Source organism: Coloeus monedula (genome assembly GCF_965178545.1).
Source record: "Coloeus monedula genome assembly, chromosome: 1".
Taxonomy (NCBI): Eukaryota; Metazoa; Chordata; class Aves; order Passeriformes; family Corvidae; genus Coloeus; species Coloeus monedula.
In genome coordinates, this window is record NC_138781.1 from 57,705,157 (window position 1) to 57,727,719 (window position 22,563).

The window sequence follows — 22,563 nt, forward strand, 5'->3', positions numbered from 1 at the left end:
ACCTCGAGCTGAGGAAAATCCCTGCACAGAACCCTGTGCATGCGTGCGCTATACCCTCTGAAGAGCGCGACAGCTCCGAGCCATGGCTGGGCTTCACTTCTGTCCAGAGCACAGAAGGCGAAGAACGAAGCAGCCGGGCACCGGGCTCATGCACTCAGTGCACCGAATTGCATGAGCTCAGCACAAAGCTGCTTCACAAGCATAGTCAGCTGAGAATGCTCCGGCTGCTTCCGAGAGTCCGGCGCAGCCCTTGCACGCCATCACACAAGCTGGCCAGAAACAGTTTCTTACAGCCGCACTGTTGCAGAGTCCACGCGGCTTGAGCGCACGCAGAAGGAGGCGTCCAGAAAGAAGGCGTTCTTCAAGTCCCCCTTCTCTAAGCAGCCTTGAAGCTGAGCACAGCACACTGCGCCTAGGCAGCTTCTTTCTCCGAGAGACGTGCCCTCCTCACACGATGCACTCTCGCAGCTCCCTTGCCCACTTGCAGCAGCTGCTAGCAAAGAAAAAGGCTCCAGGGCTAAGAGCCACTGCTGGGCTGAACCTTCCCCTTGCCTCACGTCAAGCCCCAGAAACTGTCCTCTGCACTCGGTTTTTCCCTTCTCCACCGCATCTACCACGGGCGTCTCTGCATCTCCAAGCATGAAGCTAGCAGAATTGCTTCCAGGGAACAGGGGAAGAGAAATAGGGAGCAGCACAAGTAGCCGCAAGTTGAACTTTCTGCTTCCCACTGCTCAAGTGAATCCGCAAACAAGCGAGTGGCAGGCACGCTTCCTCTTGCAGCCTGGGCCATTCGCACAGCAGCCCAGCCGCTGCTCTGCCTTCGTTCTTATGCCCTTCGTAGCAGGTCGCGCTTTCGTTTTGCTGGAGACGAACAGTCGTCTGCTTCTCGCCCAGAGAGCGCGGTGCCGGTAGCGAAAGCCTCCAGGCTGCTGCTTCTGCCCAAACACGCCTGGCCTATGCACTTTCTCTGGCGGCGCTAGGTAGCGGCACATTCGCTCTGCCTTGTAGCCTGAATCTTAACGGAAAGCTTCTCGGCTACGTCTGGCACAGAGCACAGGTTGAGGTCAACGAGCTTCCCCAGAGCTTGCCCCCGAGGCGTGGAAACTTGGATTTGCAGCACATTCCAGGGCTCCTCTTCCTTCCTTTACAGCCTGCCCAGCGCCGTCAGATCGCCGTGCTCTCTGCCGCCGCCTTCTCGCTTCCAAGTACCAGCACGCACCTTGCAGCCGTGCAGAGAGCAAAGATGCGGATAGACGTCTCGCTCAGAAGAAGGTGCCAGGACGAAAAGATGTTCGTCCTTTCTGCTCCTCGTCGCCCGCATTGTGGTGCTGTGTTGAAAGTCTTGGCCAGCCAAAGGCTAATCTTACAGCAAGTGCTTCTCTCCTGAAGCATTTGGCTCAGTGAGAGCTACACACGCGGTTTGGACACTGTAAAGCAGCAAGAAAAATGATTGTACCTCGAGCTGAGGAAAATCCCTGCACAGAACCCTGTGCATGCGTGCGCTATACCCTCTGAAGAGCGCGACAGCTCCGAGCCATGGCTGGGCTTCACTTCTGTCCAGAGCACAGAAGGCGAAGAACGAAGCAGCCGGGCACCGGGCTCATGCACTCAGTGCACCGAATTGCATGAGCTCAGCACAAAGCTGCTTCACAAGCACAGTCAGCTGAGAATGCTCCGGCTGCTTCCGAGAGTCCGGCGCAGCCCTTGCACGCCATCACACAAGCTGGCCAGAAACAGTTTCTTACAGCCGCACTGTTGCAGAGTCCACGCGGCTTGAGCGCACGCAGAAGGAGGCGTCCAGAAAGAAGGCGTTCTTCAAGTCCCCCTTCTCTAAGCAGCCTTGAAGCTGAGCACAGCACACTGCGCCTAGGCAGCTTCTTTCTCCGAGAGACGTGCCCTCCTCACACGATGCACTCTCGCAGCTCCCTTGCCCACTTGCAGCAGCTGCTAGCAAAGAAAAAGGCTCCAGGGCTAAGAGCCACTGCTGGGCTGAACCTTCCCCTTGCCTCACGTCAAGCCCCAGAAACTGTCCTCTGCACTCGGTTTTTCCCTTCTCCACCGCATCTACCACGGGCGTCTCTGCATCTCCAAGCATGAAGCTAGCAGAATTGCTTCCAGGGAACAGTGGAAGAGAAATAGGGAGCAGCACAAGTAGCCGCAAGTTGAACTTTCTGCTTCCCACTGCTCAAGTGAATCCGCAAACAAGCGAGTGGCAGGCACGCTTCCTCTTGCAGCCTGGGCCATTCGCACAGCAGCCCAGCCGCTGCTCTGCCTTCGTTCTTATGCCCTTCGTAGCAGGTCGCGCTTTCGTTTTGCTGGAGACGAACAGTCGTCTGCTTCTCGCCCAGAGAGCGCGGTGCCGGTAGCGAAAGCCTCCAGGCTGCTGCTTCTGCCCAAACACGCCTGGCCTATGCACTTTCTCTGGCGGCGCTAGGTAGCGGCACATTCGCTCTGCCTTGTAGCCTGAATCTTAACGGAAAGCTTCTCGGCTACGTCTGGCACAGAGCACAGGTTGAGGTCAACGAGCTTCCCCAGAGCTTGCCCCCGAGGCGTGGAAACTTGGATTTGCAGCACATTCCAGGGCTCCTCTTCCTTCCTTTACAGCCTGCCCAGCGCCGTCAGATCGCCGTGCTCTCTGCCGCCGCCTTCTCGCTTCCAAGTACCAGCACGCACCTTGCAGCCGTGCAGAGAGCAAAGATGCGGATAGACGTCTCGCTCAGAAGAAGGTGCCAGGACGAAAAGATGTTCGTCCTTTCTGCTCCTCGTCGCCCGCATTGTGGTGCTGTGTTGAAAGTCTTGGCCAGCCAAAGGCTAATCTTACAGCAAGTGCTTCTCTCCTGAAGCATTTGGCTCAGTGAGAGCTACACACGCGGTTTGGACACTGTAAAGCAGCAAGAAAAATGATTGTACCTCGAGCTGAGGAAAATCCCTGCACAGAACCCTGTGCATGCGTGCGCTATACCCTCTGAAGAGCGCGACAGCTCCGAGCCATGGCTGGGCTTCACTTCTGTCCAGAGCACAGAAAGCGAAGAACGAAGCAGCCGGGCACCGGGCTCATGCACTCAGTGCACCGAATTGCATGAGCTCAGCACAAAGCTGCTTCACAAGCACAGTCAGCTGAGAATGCTTCGGCTGCTTCCGAGAGTCCGGCGCAGCCCTTGCACGCCATCACACAAGCTGGCCAGAAACAGTTTCTTACAGCCGCACTGTTGCAGAGTCCACGCGGCTTGAGCGCACGCAGAAGGAGGCGTCCAGAAAGAAGGCGTTCTTCAAGTCCCCCTTCTCTAAGCAGCCTTGAAGCTGAGCACAGCACACTGCGCCTAGGCAGCTTCTTTCTCCGAGAGACGTGCCCTCCTCACACGATGCACTCTCGCAGCTCCCTTGCCCACTTGCAGCAGCTGCTAGCAAAGAAAAAGGCTCCAGGGCTAAGAGCCACTGCTGGGCTGAACCTTCCCCTTGCCTCACGTCAAGCCCCAGAAACTGTCCTCTGCACTCGGTTTTTCCCTTCTCCACCGCATCTACCACGGGCGTCTCTGCATCTCCAAGCATGAAGCTAGCAGAATTGCTTCCAGGGAACAGGGGAAGAGAAATAGGGAGCAGCACAAGTAGCCGCAAGTTGAACTTTCTGCTTCCCACTGCTCAAGTGAATCCGCAAACAAGCGAGTGGCAGGCACGCTTCCTCTTGCAGCCTGGGCCATTCGCACAGCAGCCCAGCCGCTGCTCTGCCTTCGTTCTTATGCCCTTCGTAGCAGGTCGCGCTTTCGTTTTGCTGGAGACGAACAGTCGTCTGCTTCTCGCCCAGAGAGCGCGGTGCCGGTAGCGAAAGCCTCCAGGCTGCTGCTTCTGCCCAAACACGCCTGGCCTATGCACTTTCTCTGGCGGCGCTAGGTAGCGGCACATTCGCTCTGCCTTGTAGCCTGAATCTTAACGGAAAGCTTCTCGGCTACGTCTGGCACAGAGCACAGGTTGAGGTCAACGAGCTTCCCCAGAGCTTGCCCCCGAGGCGTGGAAACTTGGATTTGCAGCACATTCCAGGGCTCCTCTTCCTTCCTTTACAGCCTGCCCAGCGCCGTCAGATCGCCGTGCTCTCTGCCGCCGCCTTCTCGCTTCCAAGTACCAGCACGCACCTTGCAGCCGTGCAGAGAGCAAAGATGCGGATAGACGTCTCGCTCAGAAGAAGGTGCCAGGACGAAAAGATGTTCGTCCTTTCTGCTCCTCGTCGCCCGCATTGTGGTGCTGTGTTGAAAGTCTTGGCCAGCCAAAGGCTAATCTTACAGCAAGTGCTTCTCTCCTGAAGCATTTGGCTCAGTGAGAGCTACACACGCGGTTTGGACACTGTAAAGCAGCAAGAAAAATGATTGTACCTCGAGCTGAGGAAAATCCCTGCACAGAACCCTGTGCATGCGTGCGCTATACCCTCTGAAGAGCGCGACAGCTCCGAGCCATGGCTGGGCTTCACTTCTGTCCAGAGCACAGAAGGCGAAGAACGAAGCAGCCGGGCACCGGGCTCATGCACTCAGTGCACCGAATTGCATGAGCTCAGCACAAAGCTGCTTCACAAGCACAGTCAGCTGAGAATGCTCCGGCTGCTTCCGAGAGTCCGGCGCAGCCCTTGCACGCCATCACACAAGCTGGCCAGAAACAGTTTCTTACAGCCGCACTGTTGCAGAGTCCACGCGGCTTGAGCGCACGCAGAAGGAGGCGTCCAGAAAGAAGGCGTTCTTCAAGTCCCCCTTCTCTAAGCAGCCTTGAAGCTGAGCACAGCACACTGCGCCTAGGCAGCTTCTTTCTCCGAGAGACGTGCCCTCCTCACACGATGCACTCTCGCAGCTCCCTTGCCCACTTGCAGCAGCTGCTAGCAAAGAAAAAGGCTCCAGGGCTAAGAGCCACTGCTGGGCTGAACCTTCCCCTTGCCTCACGTCAAGCCCCAGAAACTGTCCTCTGCACTCGGTTTTTCCCTTCTCCACCGCATCTACCACGGGCGTCTCTGCATCTCCAAGCATGAAGCTAGCAGAATTGCTTCCAGGGAACAGGGGAAGAGAAATAGGGAGCAGCACAAGTAGCCGCAAGTTGAACTTTCTGCTTCCCACTGCTCAAGTGAATCCGCAAACAAGCGAGTGGCAGGCACGCTTCCTCTTGCAGCCTGGGCCATTCGCACAGCAGCCCAGCCGCTGCTCTGCCTTCGTTCTTATGCCCTTCGTAGCAGGTCGCGCTTTCGTTTTGCTGGAGACGAACAGTCGTCTGCTTCTCGCCCAGAGAGCGCGGTGCCGGTAGCGAAAGCCTCCAGGCTGCTGCTTCTGCCCAAACACGCCTGGCCTATGCACTTTCTCTGGCGGCGCTAGGTAGCGGCACATTCGCTCTGCCTTGTAGCCTGAATCTTAACGGAAAGCTTCTCGGCTACGTCTGGCACAGAGCACAGGTTGAGGTCAACGAGCTTCCCCAGAGCTTGCCCCCGAGGCGTGGAAACTTGGATTTGCAGCACATTCCAGGGCTCCTCTTCCTTCCTTTACAGCCTGCCCAGCGCCGTCAGATCGCCGTGCTCTCTGCCGCCGCCTTCTCGCTTCCAAGTACCAGCACGCACCTTGCAGCCGTGCAGAGAGCAAAGATGCGGATAGACGTCTCGCTCAGAAGAAGGTGCCAGGACGAAAAGATGTTCGTCCTTTCTGCTCCTCGTCGCCCGCATTGTGGTGCTGTGTTGAAAGTCTTGGCCAGCCAAAGGCTAATCTTACAGCAAGTGCTTCTCTCCTGAAGCATTTGGCTCAGTGAGAGCTACACACGCGGTTTGGACACTGTAAAGCAGCAAGAAAAATGATTGTACCTCGAGCTGAGGAAAATCCCTGCACAGAACCCTGTGCATGCGTGCGCTATACCCTCTGAAGAGCGCGACAGCTCCGAGCCATGGCTGGGCTTCACTTCTGTCCAGAGCACAGAAGGCGAAGAACGAAGCAGCCGGGCACCGGGCTCATGCACTCAGTGCACCGAATTGCATGAGCTCAGCACAAAGCTGCTTCACAAGCATAGTCAGCTGAGAATGCTCCGGCTGCTTCCGAGAGTCCGGCGCAGCCCTTGCACGCCATCACACAAGCTGGCCAGAAACAGTTTCTTACAGCCGCACTGTTGCAGAGTCCACGCGGCTTGAGCGCACGCAGAAGGAGGCGTCCAGAAAGAAGGCGTTCTTCAAGTCCCCCTTCTCTAAGCAGCCTTGAAGCTGAGCACAGCACACTGCGCCTAGGCAGCTTCTTTCTCCGAGAGACGTGCCCTCCTCACACGATGCACTCTCGCAGCTCCCTTGCCCACTTGCAGCAGCTGCTAGCAAAGAAAAAGGCTCCAGGGCTAAGAGCCACTGCTGGGCTGAACCTTCCCCTTGCCTCACGTCAAGCCCCAGAAACTGTCCTCTGCACTCGGTTTTTCCCTTCTCCACCGCATCTACCACGGGCGTCTCTGCATCTCCAAGCATGAAGCTAGCAGAATTGCTTCCAGGGAACAGTGGACGAGAAATAGGGAGCAGCACAAGTAGCCGCAAGTTGAACTTTCTGCTTCCCACTGCTCAAGTGAATCCGCAAACAAGCGAGTGGCAGGCACGCTTCCTCTTGCAGCCTGGGCCATTCGCACAGCAGCCCAGCCGCTGCTCTGCCTTCGTTCTTATGCCCTTCGTAGCAAATCGCGCTTTCGTTTTGCTGGAGACGAACAGTCGTCTGCTTCTCGCCCAGAGAGCACGGTGCCGGCAGCGAAAGCCTCCAGGCTGCTGCTTCTGCCCAAACACGCCTGGCCTATGCACTTTCTCTGGCGGCGCTAGGTAGCGGCACATTCGCTCTGCCTTGTAGCCTGAATCTTAACGGAAAGCTTCTCGGCTACGTCTGGCACAGAGCACAGGTTGAGGTCAACGAGCTTCCCCAGAGCTTGCCCCCGAGGCGTGGAAACTTGGATTTGCAGCACATTCCAGGGCTCCTCTTCCTTCCTTTACAGCCTGCCCAGCGCCGTCAGATCGCCGTGCTCTCTGCCGCCGCCTTCTCGCTTCCAAGTACCAGCACGCACCTTGCAGCCGTGCAGAGAGCAAAGATGCGGATAGACGTCTCGCTCAGAAGAAGGTGCCAGGACGAAAAGATGTTCGTCCTTTCTGCTCCTCGTCGCCCGCATTGTGGTGCTGTGTTGAAAGTCTTGGCCAGCCAAAGGCTAATCTTACAGCAAGTGCTTCTCTCCTGAAGCATTTGGCTCAGTGAGAGCTACACACGCGGTTTGGACACTGTAAAGCAGCAAGAAAAATGATTGTACCTCGAGCTGAGGAAAATCCCTGCACAGAACCCTGTGCATGCGTGCGCTATACCCTCTGAAGAGCGCGACAGCTCCGAGCCATGGCTGGGCTTCACTTCTGTCCAGAGCACAGAAGGCGAAGAACGAAGCAGCCGGGCACCGGGCTCATGCACTCAGTGCACCGAATTGCATGAGCTCAGCACAAAGCTGCTTCACAAGCACAGTCAGCTGAGAATGCTCCGGCTGCTTCCGAGAGTCCGGCGCAGCCCTTGCACGCCATCACACAAGCTGGCCAGAAACAGTTTCTTACAGCCGCACTGTTGCAGAGTCCACGCGGCTTGAGCGCACGCAGAAGGAGGCGTCCAGAAAGAAGGCGTTCTTCAAGTCCCCCTTCTCTAAGCAGCCTTGAAGCTGAGCACAGCACACTGCGCCTAGGCAGCTTCTTTCTCCGAGAGACGTGCCCTCCTCACACGATGCACTCTCGCAGCTCCCTTGCCCACTTGCAGCAGCTGCTAGCAAAGAAAAAGGCTCCAGGGCTAAGAGCCACTGCTGGGCTGAACCTTCCCCTTGCCTCACGTCAAGCCCCAGAAACTGTCCTCTGCACTCGGTTTTTCCCTTCTCCACCGCATCTACCACGGGCGTCTCTGCATCTCCAAGCATGAAGCTAGCAGAATTGCTTCCAGGGAACAGTGGACGAGAAATAGGGAGCAGCACAAGTAGCCGCAAGTTGAACTTTCTGCTTCCCACTGCTCAAGTGAATCCGCAAACAAGCGAGTGGCAGGCACGCTTCCTCTTGCAGCCTGGGCCATTCGCACAGCAGCCCAGCCGCTGCTCTGCCTTCGTTCTTATGCTCTTCGTAGCACGTCGCGCTTTCGTTTTGCTGGAGACGAACAGTCGTCTGCTTCTCGCCCAGAGAGCGCGGTGCCGGTAGCGAAAGCCTCCAGGCTGCTGCTTCTGCCCAAACACGCCTGGCCTATGCACTTTCTCTGGCGGCGCTAGGTAGCGGCACATTCGCTCTGCCTTGTAGCCTGAATCTTAACGGAAAGCTTCTCGGCTACGTCTGGCACAGAGCACAGGTTGAGGTCAACGAGCTTCCCCAGAGCTTGCCCCCGAGGCGTGGAAACTTGGATTTGCAGCACATTCCAGGGCTACTCTTCCTTCCTTTACAGCCTGCCCAGCGCCGTCAGATCGCCGTGCTCTCTGCCGCCGCCTTCTCGCTTCCAAGTACCAGCACGCACCTTGCAGCCGTGCAGAGAGCAAAGATGCGGATAGACGTCTCGCTCAGAAGAAGGTGCCAGGACGAAAAGATGTTCGTCCTTTCTGCTCCTCGTCGCCCGCATTGTGGTGCTGTGTTGAAAGTCTTGGCCAGCCAAAGGCTAATCTTACAGCAAGTGCTTCTCTCCTGAAGCATTTGGCTCAGTGAGAGCTACACACGCGGTTTGGACACTGTAAAGCAGCAAGAAAAATGATTGTACCTCGAGCTGAGGAAAATCCCTGCACAGAACCCTGTGCATGCGTGCGCTATACCCTCTGAAGAGCGCGACAGCTCCGAGCCATGGCTGGGCTTCACTTCTGTCCAGAGCACAGAAGGCGAAGAACGAAGCAGCCGGGCACCGGGCTCATGCACTCAGTGCACCGAATTGCATGAGCTCGGCACAAAGCTGCTTCACAAGCACAGTCAGCTGAGAATGCTCCGGCTGCTTCCGAGAGTCCGGCGCAGCCCTTGCACTCCATCACACAAGCTGGCCAGAAACAGTTTCTTACAGCCGCACTGTTGCAGAGTCCACGCGGCTTGAGCGCACGCAGAAGGAGGCGTCCAGAAAGAAGGCGTTCTTCAAGTCCCCCTTCTCTAAGCAGCCTTGAAGCTGAGCACAGCACACTGCGCCTAGGCAGCTTCTTTCTCCGAGAGACGTGCCCTCCTCACACGATGCACTCTCGCAGCTCCCTTGCCCACTTGCAGCAGCTGCTAGCAAAGAAAAAGGCTCCAGGGCTAAGAGCCACTGCTGGGCTGAACCTTCCCCTTGCCTCACGTCAAGCCCCAGAAACTGTCCTCTGCACTCGGTTTTTCCCTTCTCCACCGCATCTACCACGGGCGTCTCTGCATCTCCAAGCATGAAGCTAGCAGAATTGCTTCCAGGGAACAGTGGAAGAGAAATAGGGAGCAGCACAAGTAGCCGCAAGTTGAACTTTCTGCTTCCCACTGCTCAAGTGAATCCGCAAACAAGCGAGTGGCAGGCACGCTTCCTCTTGCAGCCTGGGCCATTCGCACAGCAGCCCAGCCGCTGCTCTGCCTTCGTTCTTATGCCCTTCGTAGCAGGTCGCGCTTTCGTTTTGCTGGAGACGAACAGTCGTCTGCTTCTCGCCCAGAGAGCGCGGTGCCGGTAGCGAAAGCCTCCAGGCTGCTGCTTCTGCCCAAACACGCCTGGCCTATGCACTTTCTCTGGCGGCGCTAGGTAGCGGCACATTCGCTCTGCCTTGTAGCCTGAATCTTAACGGAAAGCTTCTCGGCTACGTCTGGCACAGAGCACAGGTTGAGGTCAACGAGCTTCCCCAGAGCTTGCCCCCGAGGCGTGGAAACTTGGATTTGCAGCACATTCCAGGGCTCCTCTTCCTTCCTTTACAGCCTGCCCAGCGCCGTCAGATCGCCGTGCTCTCTGCCGCCGCCTTCTCGCTTCCAAGTACCAGCACGCACCTTGCAGCCGTGCAGAGAGCAAAGATGCGGATAGACGTCTCGCTCAGAAGAAGGTGCCAGGACGAAAAGATGTTCGTCCTTTCTGCTCCTCGTCGCCCGCATTGTGGTGCTGTGTTGAAAGTCTTGGCCAGCCAAAGGCTAATCTTACAGCAAGTGCTTCTCTCCTGAAGCATTTGGCTCAGTGAGAGCTACACACGCGGTTTGGACACTGTAAAGCAGCAAGAAAAATGATTGTACCTCGAGCTGAGGAAAATCCCTGCACAGAACCCTGTGCATGCGTGCGCTATACCCTCTGAAGAGCGCGACAGCTCCGAGCCATGGCTGGGCTTCACTTCTGTCCAGAGCACAGAAGGCGAAGAACGAAGCAGCCGGGCACCGGGCTCATGCACTCAGTGCACCGAATTGCATGAGCTCAGCACAAAGCTGCTTCACAAGCACAGTCAGCTGAGAATGCTCCGGCTGCTTCCGAGAGTCCGGCGCAGCCCTTGCACGCCATCACACAAGCTGGCCAGAAACAGTTTCTTACAGCCGCACTGTTGCAGAGTCCACGCGGCTTGAGCGCACGCAGAAGGAGGCGTCCAGAAAGAAGGCGTTCTTCAAGTCCCCCTTCTCTAAGCAGCCTTGAAGCTGAGCACAGCACACTGCGCCTAGGCAGCTTCTTTCTCCGAGAGACGTGCCCTCCTCACACGATGCACTCTCGCAGCTCCCTTGCCCACTTGCAGCAGCTGCTAGCAAAGAAAAAGGCTCCAGGGCTAAGAGCCACTGCTGGGCTGAACCTTCCCCTTGCCTCACGTCAAGCCCCAGAAACTGTCCTCTGCACTCGGTTTTTCCCTTCTCCACCGCATCTACCACGGGCGTCTCTGCATCTCCAAGCATGAAGCTAGCAGAATTGCTTCCAGGGAACAGTGGAAGAGAAATAGGGAGCAGCACAAGTAGCCGCAAGTTGAACTTTCTGCTTCCCACTGCTCAAGTGAATCCGCAAACAAGCGAGTGGCAGGCACGCTTCCTCTTGCAGCCTGGGCCATTCGCACAGCAGCCCAGCCGCTGCTCTGCCTTCGTTCTTATGCTCTTCGTAGCACGTCGCGCTTTCGTTTTGCTGGAGACGAACAGTCGTCTGCTTCTCGCCCAGAGAGCGCGGTGCCGGCAGCGAAAGCCTCCAGGCTGCTGCTTCTGCCCAAACACGCCTGGCCTATGCACTTTCTCTGGCGGCGCTAGGTAGCGGCACATTCGCTCTGCCTTGTAGCCTGAATCTTAACGGAAAGCTTCTCGGCTACGTCTGGCACAGAGCACAGGTTGAGGTCAACGAGCTTCCCCAGAGCTTGCCCCCGAGGCGTGGAAACTTGGATTTGCAGCACATTCCAGGGCTCCTCTTCCTTCCTTTACAGCCTGCCCAGCGCCGTCAGATCGCCGTGCTCTCTGCCGCCGCCTTCTCGCTTCCAAGTACCAGCACGCACCTTGCAGCCGTGCAGAGAGCAAAGATGCGGATAGACGTCTCGCTCAGAAGAAGGTGCCAGGACGAAAAGATGTTCGTCCTTTCTGCTCCTCGTCGCCCGCATTGTGGTGCTGTGTTGAAAGTCTTGGCCAGCCAAAGGCTAATCTTACAGCAAGTGCTTCTCTCCTGAAGCATTTGGCTCAGTGAGAGCTACACACGCGGTTTGGACACTGTAAAGCAGCAAGAAAAATGATTGTACCTCGAGCTGAGGAAAATCCCTGCACAGAACCCTGTGCATGCGTGCGCTATACCCTCTGAAGAGCGCGACAGCTCCGAGCCATGGCTGGGCTTCACTTCTGTCCAGAGCACAGAAGGCGAAGAACGAAGCAGCCGGGCACCGGGCTCATGCACTCAGTGCACCGAATTGCATGAGCTCAGCACAAAGCTGCTTCACAAGCATAGTCAGCTGAGAATGCTCCGGCTGCTTCCGAGAGTCCGGCGCAGCCCTTGCACGCCATCACACAAGCTGGCCAGAAACAGTTTCTTACAGCCGCACTGTTGCAGAGTCCACGCGGCTTGAGCGCACGCAGAAGGAGGCGTCCAGAAAGAAGGCGTTCTTCAAGTCCCCCTTCTCTAAGCAGCCTTGAAGCTGAGCACAGCACACTGCGCCTAGGCAGCTTCTTTCTCCGAGAGACGTGCCCTCCTCACACGATGCACTCTCGCAGCTCCCTTGCCCACTTGCAGCAGCTGCTAGCAAAGAAAAAGGCTCCAGGGCTAAGAGCCACTGCTGGGCTGAACCTTCCCCTTGCCTCACGTCAAGCCCCAGAAACTGTCCTCTGCACTCGGTTTTTCCCTTCTCCACCGCATCTACCACGGGCGTCTCTGCATCTCCAAGCATGAAGCTAGCAGAATTGCTTCCAGGGAACAGGGGAAGAGAAATAGGGAGCAGCACAAGTAGCCGCAAGTTGAACTTTCTGCTTCCCACTGCTCAAGTGAATCCGCAAACAAGCGAGTGGCAGGCACGCTTCCTCTTGCAGCCTGGGCCATTCGCACAGCAGCCCAGCCGCTGCTCTGCCTTCGTTCTTATGCCCTTCGTAGCAGGTCGCGCTTTCGTTTTGCTGGAGACGAACAGTCGTCTGCTTCTCGCCCAGAGAGCGCGGTGCCGGTAGCGAAAGCCTCCAGGCTGCTGCTTCTGCCCAAACACGCCTGGCCTATGCACTTTCTCTGGCGGCGCTAGGTAGCGGCACATTCGCTCTGCCTTGTAGCCTGAATCTTAACGGAAAGCTTCTCGGCTACGTCTGGCACAGAGCACAGGTTGAGGTCAACGAGCTTCCCCAGAGCTTGCCCCCGAGGCGTGGAAACTTGGATTTGCAGCACATTCCAGGGCTCCTCTTCCTTCCTTTACAGCCTGCCCAGCGCCGTCAGATCGCCGTGCTCTCTGCCGCCGCCTTCTCGCTTCCAAGTACCAGCACGCACCTTGCAGCCGTGCAGAGAGCAAAGATGCGGATAGACGTCTCGCTCAGAAGAAGGTGCCAGGACGAAAAGATGTTCGTCCTTTCTGCTCCTCGTCGCCCGCATTGTGGTGCTGTGTTGAAAGTCTTGGCCAGCCAAAGGCTAATCTTACAGCAAGTGCTTCTCTCCTGAAGCATTTGGCTCAGTGAGAGCTACACACGCGGTTTGGACACTGTAAAGCAGCAAGAAAAATGATTGTACCTCGAGCTGAGGAAAATCCCTGCACAGAACCCTGTGCATGCGTGCGCTATACCCTCTGAAGAGCGCGACAGCTCCGAGCCATGGCTGGGCTTCACTTCTGTCCAGAGCACAGAAGGCGAAGAACGAAGCAGCCGGGCACCGGGCTCATGCACTCAGTGCACCGAATTGCATGAGCTCAGCACAAAGCTGCTTCACAAGCACAGTCAGCTGAGAATGCTCCGGCTGCTTCCGAGAGTCCGGCGCAGCCCTTGCACGCCATCACACAAGCTGGCCAGAAACAGTTTCTTACAGCCGCACTGTTGCAGAGTCCACGCGGCTTGAGCGCACGCAGAAGGAGGCGTCCAGAAAGAAGGCGTTCTTCAAGTCCCCCTTCTCTAAGCAGCCTTGAAGCTGAGCACAGCACACTGCGCCTAGGCAGCTTCTTTCTCCGAGAGACGTGCCCTCCTCACACGATGCACTCTCGCAGCTCCCTTGCCCACTTGCAGCAGCTGCTAGCAAAGAAAAAGGCTCCAGGGCTAAGAGCCACTGCTGGGCTGAACCTTCCCCTTGCCTCACGTCAAGCCCCAGAAACTGTCCTCTGCACTCGGTTTTTCCCTTCTCCACCGCATCTACCACGGGCGTCTCTGCATCTCCAAGCATGAAGCTAGCAGAATTGCTTCCAGGGAACAGTGGAAGAGAAATAGGGAGCAGCACAAGTAGCCGCAAGTTGAACTTTCTGCTTCCCACTGCTCAAGTGAATCCGCAAACAAGCGAGTGGCAGGCACGCTTCCTCTTGCAGCCTGGGCCATTCGCACAGCAGCCCAGCCGCTGCTCTGCCTTCGTTCTTATGCCCTTCGTAGCAGGTCGCGCTTTCGTTTTGCTGGAGACGAACAGTCGTCTGCTTCTCGCCCAGAGAGCGCGGTGCCGGTAGCGAAAGCCTCCAGGCTGCTGCTTCTGCCCAAACACGCCTGGCCTATGCACTTTCTCTGGCGGCGCTAGGTAGCGGCACATTCGCTCTGCCTTGTAGCCTGAATCTTAACGGAAAGCTTCTCGGCTACGTCTGGCACAGAGCACAGGTTGAGGTCAACGAGCTTCCCCAGAGCTTGCCCCCGAGGCGTGGAAACTTGGATTTGCAGCACATTCCAGGGCTCCTCTTCCTTCCTTTACAGCCTGCCCAGCGCCGTCAGATCGCCGTGCTCTCTGCCGCCGCCTTCTCGCTTCCAAGTACCAGCACGCACCTTGCAGCCGTGCAGAGAGCAAAGATGCGGATAGACGTCTCGCTCAGAAGAAGGTGCCAGGACGAAAAGATGTTCGTCCTTTCTGCTCCTCGTCGCCCGCATTGTGGTGCTGTGTTGAAAGTCTTGGCCAGCCAAAGGCTAATCTTACAGCAAGTGCTTCTCTCCTGAAGCATTTGGCTCAGTGAGAGCTACACACGCGGTTTGGACACTGTAAAGCAGCAAGAAAAATGATTGTACCTCGAGCTGAGGAAAATCCCTGCACAGAACCCTGTGCATGCGTGCGCTATACCCTCTGAAGAGCGCGACAGCTCCGAGCCATGGCTGGGCTTCACTTCTGTCCAGAGCACAGAAAGCGAAGAACGAAGCAGCCGGGCACCGGGCTCATGCACTCAGTGCACCGAATTGCATGAGCTCAGCACAAAGCTGCTTCACAAGCACAGTCAGCTGAGAATGCTTCGGCTGCTTCCGAGAGTCCGGCGCAGCCCTTGCACGCCATCACACAAGCTGGCCAGAAACAGTTTCTTACAGCCGCACTGTTGCAGAGTCCACGCGGCTTGAGCGCACGCAGAAGGAGGCGTCCAGAAAGAAGGCGTTCTTCAAGTCCCCCTTCTCTAAGCAGCCTTGAAGCTGAGCACAGCACACTGCGCCTAGGCAGCTTCTTTCTCCGAGAGACGTGCCCTCCTCACACGATGCACTCTCGCAGCTCCCTTGCCCACTTGCAGCAGCTGCTAGCAAAGAAAAAGGCTCCAGGGCTAAGAGCCACTGCTGGGCTGAACCTTCCCCTTGCCTCACGTCAAGCCCCAGAAACTGTCCTCTGCACTCGGTTTTTCCCTTCTCCACCGCATCTACCACGGGCGTCTCTGCATCTCCAAGCATGAAGCTAGCAGAATTGCTTCCAGGGAACAGTGGAAGAGAAATAGGGAGCAGCACAAGTAGCCGCAAGTTGAACTTTCTGCTTCCCACTGCTCAAGTGAATCCGCAAACAAGCGAGTGGCAGGCACGCTTCCTCTTGCAGCCTGGGCCATTCGCACAGCAGCCCAGCCGCTGCTCTGCCTTCGTTCTTATGCCCTTCGTAGCAGGTCGCGCTTTCGTTTTGCTGGAGACGAACAGTCGTCTGCTTCTCGCCCAGAGAGCGCGGTGCCGGTAGCGAAAGCCTCCAGGCTGCTGCTTCTGCCCAAACACGCCTGGCCTATGCACTTTCTCTGGCGGCGCTAGGTAGCGGCACATTCGCTCTGCCTTGTAGCCTGAATCTTAACGGAAAGCTTCTCGGCTACGTCTGGCACAGAGCACAGGTTGAGGTCAACGAGCTTCCCCAGAGCTTGCCCCCGAGGCGTGGAAACTTGGATTTGCAGCACATTCCAGGGCTCCTCTTCCTTCCTTTACAGCCTGCCCAGCGCCGTCAGATCGCCGTGCTCTCTGCCGCCGCCTTCTCGCTTCCAAGTACCAGCACGCACCTTGCAGCCGTGCAGAGAGCAAAGATGCGGATAGACGTCTCGCTCAGAAGAAGGTGCCAGGACGAAAAGATGTTCGTCCTTTCTGCTCCTCGTCGCCCGCATTGTGGTGCTGTGTTGAAAGTCTTGGCCAGCCAAAGGCTAATCTTACAGCAAGTGCTTCTCTCCTGAAGCATTTGGCTCAGTGAGAGCTACACACGCGGTTTGGACACTGTAAAGCAGCAAGAAAAATGATTGTACCTCGAGCTGAGGAAAATCCCTGCACAGAACCCTGTGCATGCGTGCGCTATACCCTCTGAAGAGCGCGACAGCTCCGAGCCATGGCTGGGCTTCACTTCTGTCCAGAGCACAGAAAGCGAAGAACGAAGCAGCCGGGCACCGGGCTCATGCACTCAGTGCACCGAATTGCATGAGCTCAGCACAAAGCTGCTTCACAAGCACAGTCAGCTGAGAATGCTTCGGCTGCTTCCGAGAGTCCGGCGCAGCCCTTGCACGCCATCACACAAGCTGGCCAGAAACAGTTTCTTACAGCCGCACTGTTGCAGAGTCCACGCGGCTTGAGCGCACGCAGAAGGAGGCGTCCAGAAAGAAGGCGTTCTTCAAGTCCCCCTTCTCTAAGCAGCCTTGAAGCTGAGCACAGCACACTGCGCCTAGGCAGCTTCTTTCTCCGAGAGACGTGCCCTCCTCACACGATGCACTCTCGCAGCTCCCTTGCCCACTTGCAGCAGCTGCTAGCAAAGAAAAAGGCTCCAGGGCTAAGAGCCACTGCTGGGCTGAACCTTCCCCTTGCCTCACGTCAAGCCCCAGAAACTGTCCTCTGCACTCGGTTTTTCCCTTCTCCACCGCATCTACCACGGGCGTCTCTGCATCTCCAAGCATGAAGCTAGCAGAATTGCTTCCAGGGAACAGGGGAAGAGAAATAGGGAGCAGCACAAGTAGCCGCAAGTTGAACTTTCTGCTTCCCACTGCTCAAGTGAATCCGCAAACAAGCGAGTGGCAGGCACGCTTCCTCTTGCAGCCTGGGCCATTCGCACAGCAGCCCAGCCGCTGCTCTGCCTTCGTTCTTATGCCCTTCGTAGCAGGTCGCGCTTTCGTTTTGCTGGAGACGAACAGTCGTCTGCTTCTCGCCCAGAGAGCGCGGTGCCGGTAGCGAAAGCCTCCAGGCTGCTGCTTCTGCCCAAACACGCCTGGCCTATGCACTTTCTCTGGCGGCGCTAGGTAGCGGCACATTCGCTCTGCCTTGTAGCCTGAATCTTAACGGAAAGCTTCTCGGCTACGTCTGGCACAGAGCACAGGTTGAGGTCAACGAGCTTCCCCAGAGCTTGCCCCCGAGGCGTGGAAACTTGGATTTGCAGCACATTCCAGGGCTCCTCTTCCTTCCTTTACAGCCTGCCCAGCGCCGTCAGATCGCCGTGCTCTCTGCCGCCGCCTTCTCGCTTCCAAGTACCAGCACGCACCTTGCAGCCGTGCAGAGAGCAAAGATGCGGATAGACGTCTCGCTCAGAAGAAGGTGCCAGGACGAAAAGATGTTCGTCCTTTCTGCTCCTCGTCGCCCGCATTGTGGTGCTGTGTTGAAAGTCTTGGCCAGCCAAAGGCTAATCTTACAGCAAGTGCTTCTCTCCTGAAGCATTTGGCTCAGTGAGAGCTACACACGCGGTTTGGACACTGTAAAGCAGCAAGAAAAATGATTGTACCTCGAGCTGAGGAAAATCCCTGCACAGAACCCTGTGCATGCGTGCGCTATACCCTCTGAAGAGCGCGACAGCTCCGAGCCATGGCTGGGCTTCACTTCTGTCCAGAGCACAGAAGGCGAAGAACGAAGCAGCCGGGCACCGGGCTCATGCACTCAGTGCACCGAATTGCATGAGCTCAGCACAAAGCTGCTTCACAAGCACAGTCAGCTGAGAATGCTCCGGCTGCTTCCGAGAGTCCGGCGCAGCCCTTGCACGCCATCACACAAGCTGGCCAGAAACAGTTTCTTACAGCCGCACTGTTGCAGAGTCCACGCGGCTTGAGCGCACGCAGAAGGAGGCGTCCAGAAAGAAGGCGTTCTTCAAGTCCCCCTTCTCTAAGCAGCCTTGAAGCTGAGCACAGCACACTGCGCCTAGGCAGCTTCTTTCTCCGAGAGACGTGCCCTCCTCACACGATGCACTCTCGCAGCTCCCTTGCCCACTTGCAGCAGCTGCTAGCAAAGAAAAAGGCTCCAGGGCTAAGAGCCACTGCTGGGCTGAACCTTCCCCTTGCCTCACGTCAAGCCCCAGAAACTGTCCTCTGCACTCGGTTTTTCCCTTCTCCACCGCATCTACCACGGGCGTCTCTGCATCTCCAAGCATGAAGCTAGCAGAATTGCTTCCAGGGAACAGGGGAAGAGAAATAGGGAGCAGCACAAGTAGCCGCAAGTTGAACTTTCTGCTTCCCACTGCTCAAGTGAATCCGCAAACAAGCGAGTGGCAGGCACGCTTCCTCTTGCAGCCTGGGCCATTCGCACAGCAGCCCAGCCGCTGCTCTGCCTTCGTTCTTATGCCCTTCGTAGCAGGTCGCGCTTTCGTTTTGCTGGAGACGAACAGTCGTCTGCTTCTTGCCCAGAGAGCGCGGTGCCGGTAGCGAAAGCCTCCAGGCTGCTGCTTCTGCCCAAACACGCCTGGCCTATGCACTTTCTCTGGCGGCGCTAGGTAGCGGCACATTCGCTCTGCCTTGTAGCCTGAATCTTAACGGAAAGCTTCTCGGCTACGTCTGGCACAGAGCACAGGTTGAGGTCAACGAGCTTCCCCAGAGCTTGCCCCCGAGGCGTGGAAACTTGGATTTGCAGCACATTCCAGGGCTACTCTTCCTTCCTTTACAGCCTGCCCAGCGCCGTCAGATCGCCGTGCTCTCTGCCGCCGCCTTCTCGCTTCCAAGTACCAGCACGCACCTTGCAGCCGTGCAGAGAGCAAAGATGCGGATAGACGTCTCGCTCAGAAGAAGGTGCCAGGACGAAAAGATGTTCGTCCTTTCTGCTCCTCGTCGCCCGCATTGTGGTGCTGTGTTGAAAGTCTTGGCCAGCCAAAGGCTAATCTTACAGCAAGTGCTTCTCTCCTGAAGCATTTGGCTCAGTGAGAGCTACACACGCGGTTTGGACACTGTAAAGCAGCAAGAAAAATGATTGTACCTCGAGCTGAGGAAAATCCCTGCACAGAACCCTGTGCATGCGTGCGCTATACCCTCTGAAGAGCGCGACAGCTCCGAGCCATGGCTGGGCTTCACTTCTGTCCAGAGCACAGAAGGCGAAGAACGAAGCAGCCGGGCACCGGGCTCATGCACTCAGTGCACCGAATTGCATGAGCTCAGCACAAAGCTGCTTCACAAGCACAGTCAGCTGAGAATGCTCCGGCTGCTTCCGAGAGTCCGGCGCAGCCCTTGCACGCCATCACACAAGCTGGCCAGAAACAGTTTCTTACAGCCGCACTGTTGCAGAGTCCACGCGGCTTGAGCGCACGCAGAAGGAGGCGTCCAGAAAGAAGGCGTTCTTCAAGTCCCCCTTCTCTAAGCAGCCTTGAAGCTGAGCACAGCACACTGCGCCTAGGCAGCTTCTTTCTCCGAGAGACGTGCCCTCCTCACACGATGCACTCTCGCAGCTCCCTTGCCCACTTGCAGCAGCTGCTAGCAAAGAAAAAGGCTCCAGGGCTAAGAGCCACTGCTGGGCTGAACCTTCCCCTTGCCTCACGTCAAGCCCCAGAAACTGTCCTCTGCACTCGGTTTTTCCCTTCTCCACCGCATCTACCACGGGCGTCTCTGCATCTCCAAGCATGAAGCTAGCAGAATTGCTTCCAGGGAACAGGGGAAGAGAAATAGGGAGCAGCACAAGTAGCCGCAAGTTGAACTTTCTGCTTCCCACTGCTCAAGTGAATCCGCAAACAAGCGAGTGGCAGGCACGCTTCCTCTTGCAGCCTGGGCCATTCGCACAGCAGCCCAGCCGCTGCTCTGCCTTCGTTCTTATGCCCTTCGTAGCAGGTCGCGCTTTCGTTTTGCTGGAGACGAACAGTCGTCTGCTTCTCGCCCAGAGAGCGCGGTGCCGGTAGCGAAAGCCTCCAGGCTGCTGCTTCTGCCCAAACACGCCTGGCCTATGCACTTTCTCTGGCGGCGCTAGGTAGCGGCACATTCGCTCTGCCTTGTAGCCTGAATCTTAACGGAAAGCTTCTCGGCTACGTCTGGCACAGAGCACAGGTTGAGGTCAACGAGCTTCCCCAGAGCTTGCCCCCGAGGCGTGGAAACTTGGATTTGCAGCACATTCCAGGGCTACTCTTCCTTCCTTTACAGCCTGCCCAGCGCCGTCAGATCGCCGTGCTCTCTGCCGCCGCCTTCTCGCTTCCAAGTACCAGCACGCACCTTGCAGCCGTGCAGAGAGCAAAGATGCGGATAGACGTCTCGCTCAGAAGAAGGTGCCAGGACGAAAAGATGTTCGTCCTTTCTGCTCCTCGTCGCCCGCATTGTGGTGCTGTGTTGAAAGTCTTGGCCAGCCAAAGGCTAATCTTACAGCAAGTGCTTCTCTCCTGAAGCATTTGGCTCAGTGAGAGCTACACACGCGGTTTGGACACTGTAAAGCAGCAAGAAAAATGATTGTACCTCGAGCTGAGGAAAATCCCTGCACAGAACCCTGTGCATGCGTGCGCTATACCCTCTGAAGAGCGCGACAGCTCCGAGCCATGGCTGGGCTTCACTTCTGTCCAGAGCACAGAAAGCGAAGAACGAAGCAGCCGGGCACCGGGCTCATGCACTCAGTGCACCGAATTGCATGAGCTCAGCACAAAGCTGCTTCACAAGCACAGTCAGCTGAGAATGCTTCGGCTGCTTCCGAGAGTCCGGCGCAGCCCTTGCACGCCATCACACAAGCTGGCCAGAAACAGTTTCTTACAGCCGCACTGTTGCAGAGTCCACGCGGCTTGAGCGCACGCAGAAGGAGGCGTCCAGAAAGAAGGCGTTCTTCAAGTCCCCCTTCTCTAAGCAGCCTTGAAGCTGAGCACAGCACACTGCGCCTAGGCAGCTTCTTTCTCCGAGAGACGTGCCCTCCTCACACGATGCACTCTCGCAGCTCCCTTGCCCACTTGCAGCAGCTGCTAGCAAAGAAAAAGGCTCCAGGGCTAAGAGCCACTGCTGGGCTGAACCTTCCCCTTGCCTCACGTCAAGCCCCAGAAACTGTCCTCTGCACTCGGTTTTTCCCTTCTCCACCGCATCTACCACGGGCGTCTCTGCATCTCCAAGCATGAAGCTAGCAGAATTGCTTCCAGGGAACAGGGGAAGAGAAATAGGGAGCAGCACAAGTAGCCGCAAGTTGAACTTTCTGCTTCCCACTGCTCAAGTGAATCCGCAAACAAGCGAGTGGCAGGCACGCTTCCTCTTGCAGCCTGGGCCATTCGCACAGCAGCCCAGCCGCTGCTCTGCCTTCGTTCTTATGCCCTTCGTAGCAGGTCGCGCTTTCGTTTTGCTGGAGACGAACAGTCGTCTGCTTCTCGCCCAGAGAGCGCGGTGCCGGTAGCGAAAGCCTCCAGGCTGCTGCTTCTGCCCAAACACGCCTGGCCTATGCACTTTCTCTGGCGGCGCTAGGTAGCGGCACATTCGCTCTGCCTTGTAGCCTGAATCTTAACGGAAAGCTTCTCGGCTACGTCTGGCACAGAGCACAGGTTGAGGTCAACGAGCTTCCCCAGAGCTTGCCCCCGAGGCGTGGAAACTTGGATTTGCAGCACATTCCAGGGCTCCTCTTCCTTCCTTTACAGCCTGCCCAGCGCCGTCAGATCGCCGTGCTCTCTGCCGCCGCCTTCTCGCTTCCAAGTACCAGCACGCACCTTGCAGCCGTGCAGAGAGCAAAGATGCGGATAGACGTCTCGCTCAGAAGAAGGTGCCAGGACGAAAAGATGTTCGTCCTTTCTGCTCCTCGTCGCCCGCATTGTGGTGCTGTGTTGAAAGTCTTGGCCAGCCAAAGGCTAATCTTACAGCAAGTGCTTCTCTCCTGAAGCATTTGGCTCAGTGAGAGCTACACACGCGGTTTGGACACTGTAAAGCAGCAAGAAAAATGATTGTACCTCGAGCTGAGGAAAATCCCTGCACAGAACCCTGTGCATGCGTGCGCTATACCCTCTGAAGAGCGCGACAGCTCCGAGCCATGGCTGGGCTTCACTTCTGTCCAGAGCACAGAAGGCGAAGAACGAAGCAGCCGGGCACCGGGCTCATGCACTCAGTGCACCGAATTGCATGAGCTCAGCACAAAGCTGCTTCACAAGCACAGTCAGCTGAGAATGCTTCGGCTGCTTCCGAGAGTCCGGCGCAGCCCTTGCACGCCATCACACAAGCTGGCCAGAAACAGTTTCTTACAGCCGCACTGTTGCAGAGTCCACGCGGCTTGAGCGCACGCAGAAGGAGGCGTCCAGAAAGAAGGCGTTCTTCAAGTCCCCCTTCTCTAAGCAGCCTTGAAGCTGAGCACAGCACACTGCGCCTAGGCAGCTTCTTTCTCCGAGAGACGTGCCCTCCTCACACGATGCACTCTCGCAGCTCCCTTGCCCACTTGCAGCAGCTGCTAGCAAAGAAAAAGGCTCCAGGGCTAAGAGCCACTGCTGGGCTGAACCTTCCCCTTGCCTCACGTCAAGCCCCAGAAACTGTCCTCTGCACTCGGTTTTTCCCTTCTCCACCGCATCTACCACGGGCGTCTCTGCATCTCCAAGCATGAAGCTAGCAGAATTGCTTCCAGGGAACAGGGGAAGAGAAATAGGGAGCAGCACAAGTAGCCGCAAGTTGAACTTTCTGCTTCCCACTGCTCAAGTGAATCCGCAAACAAGC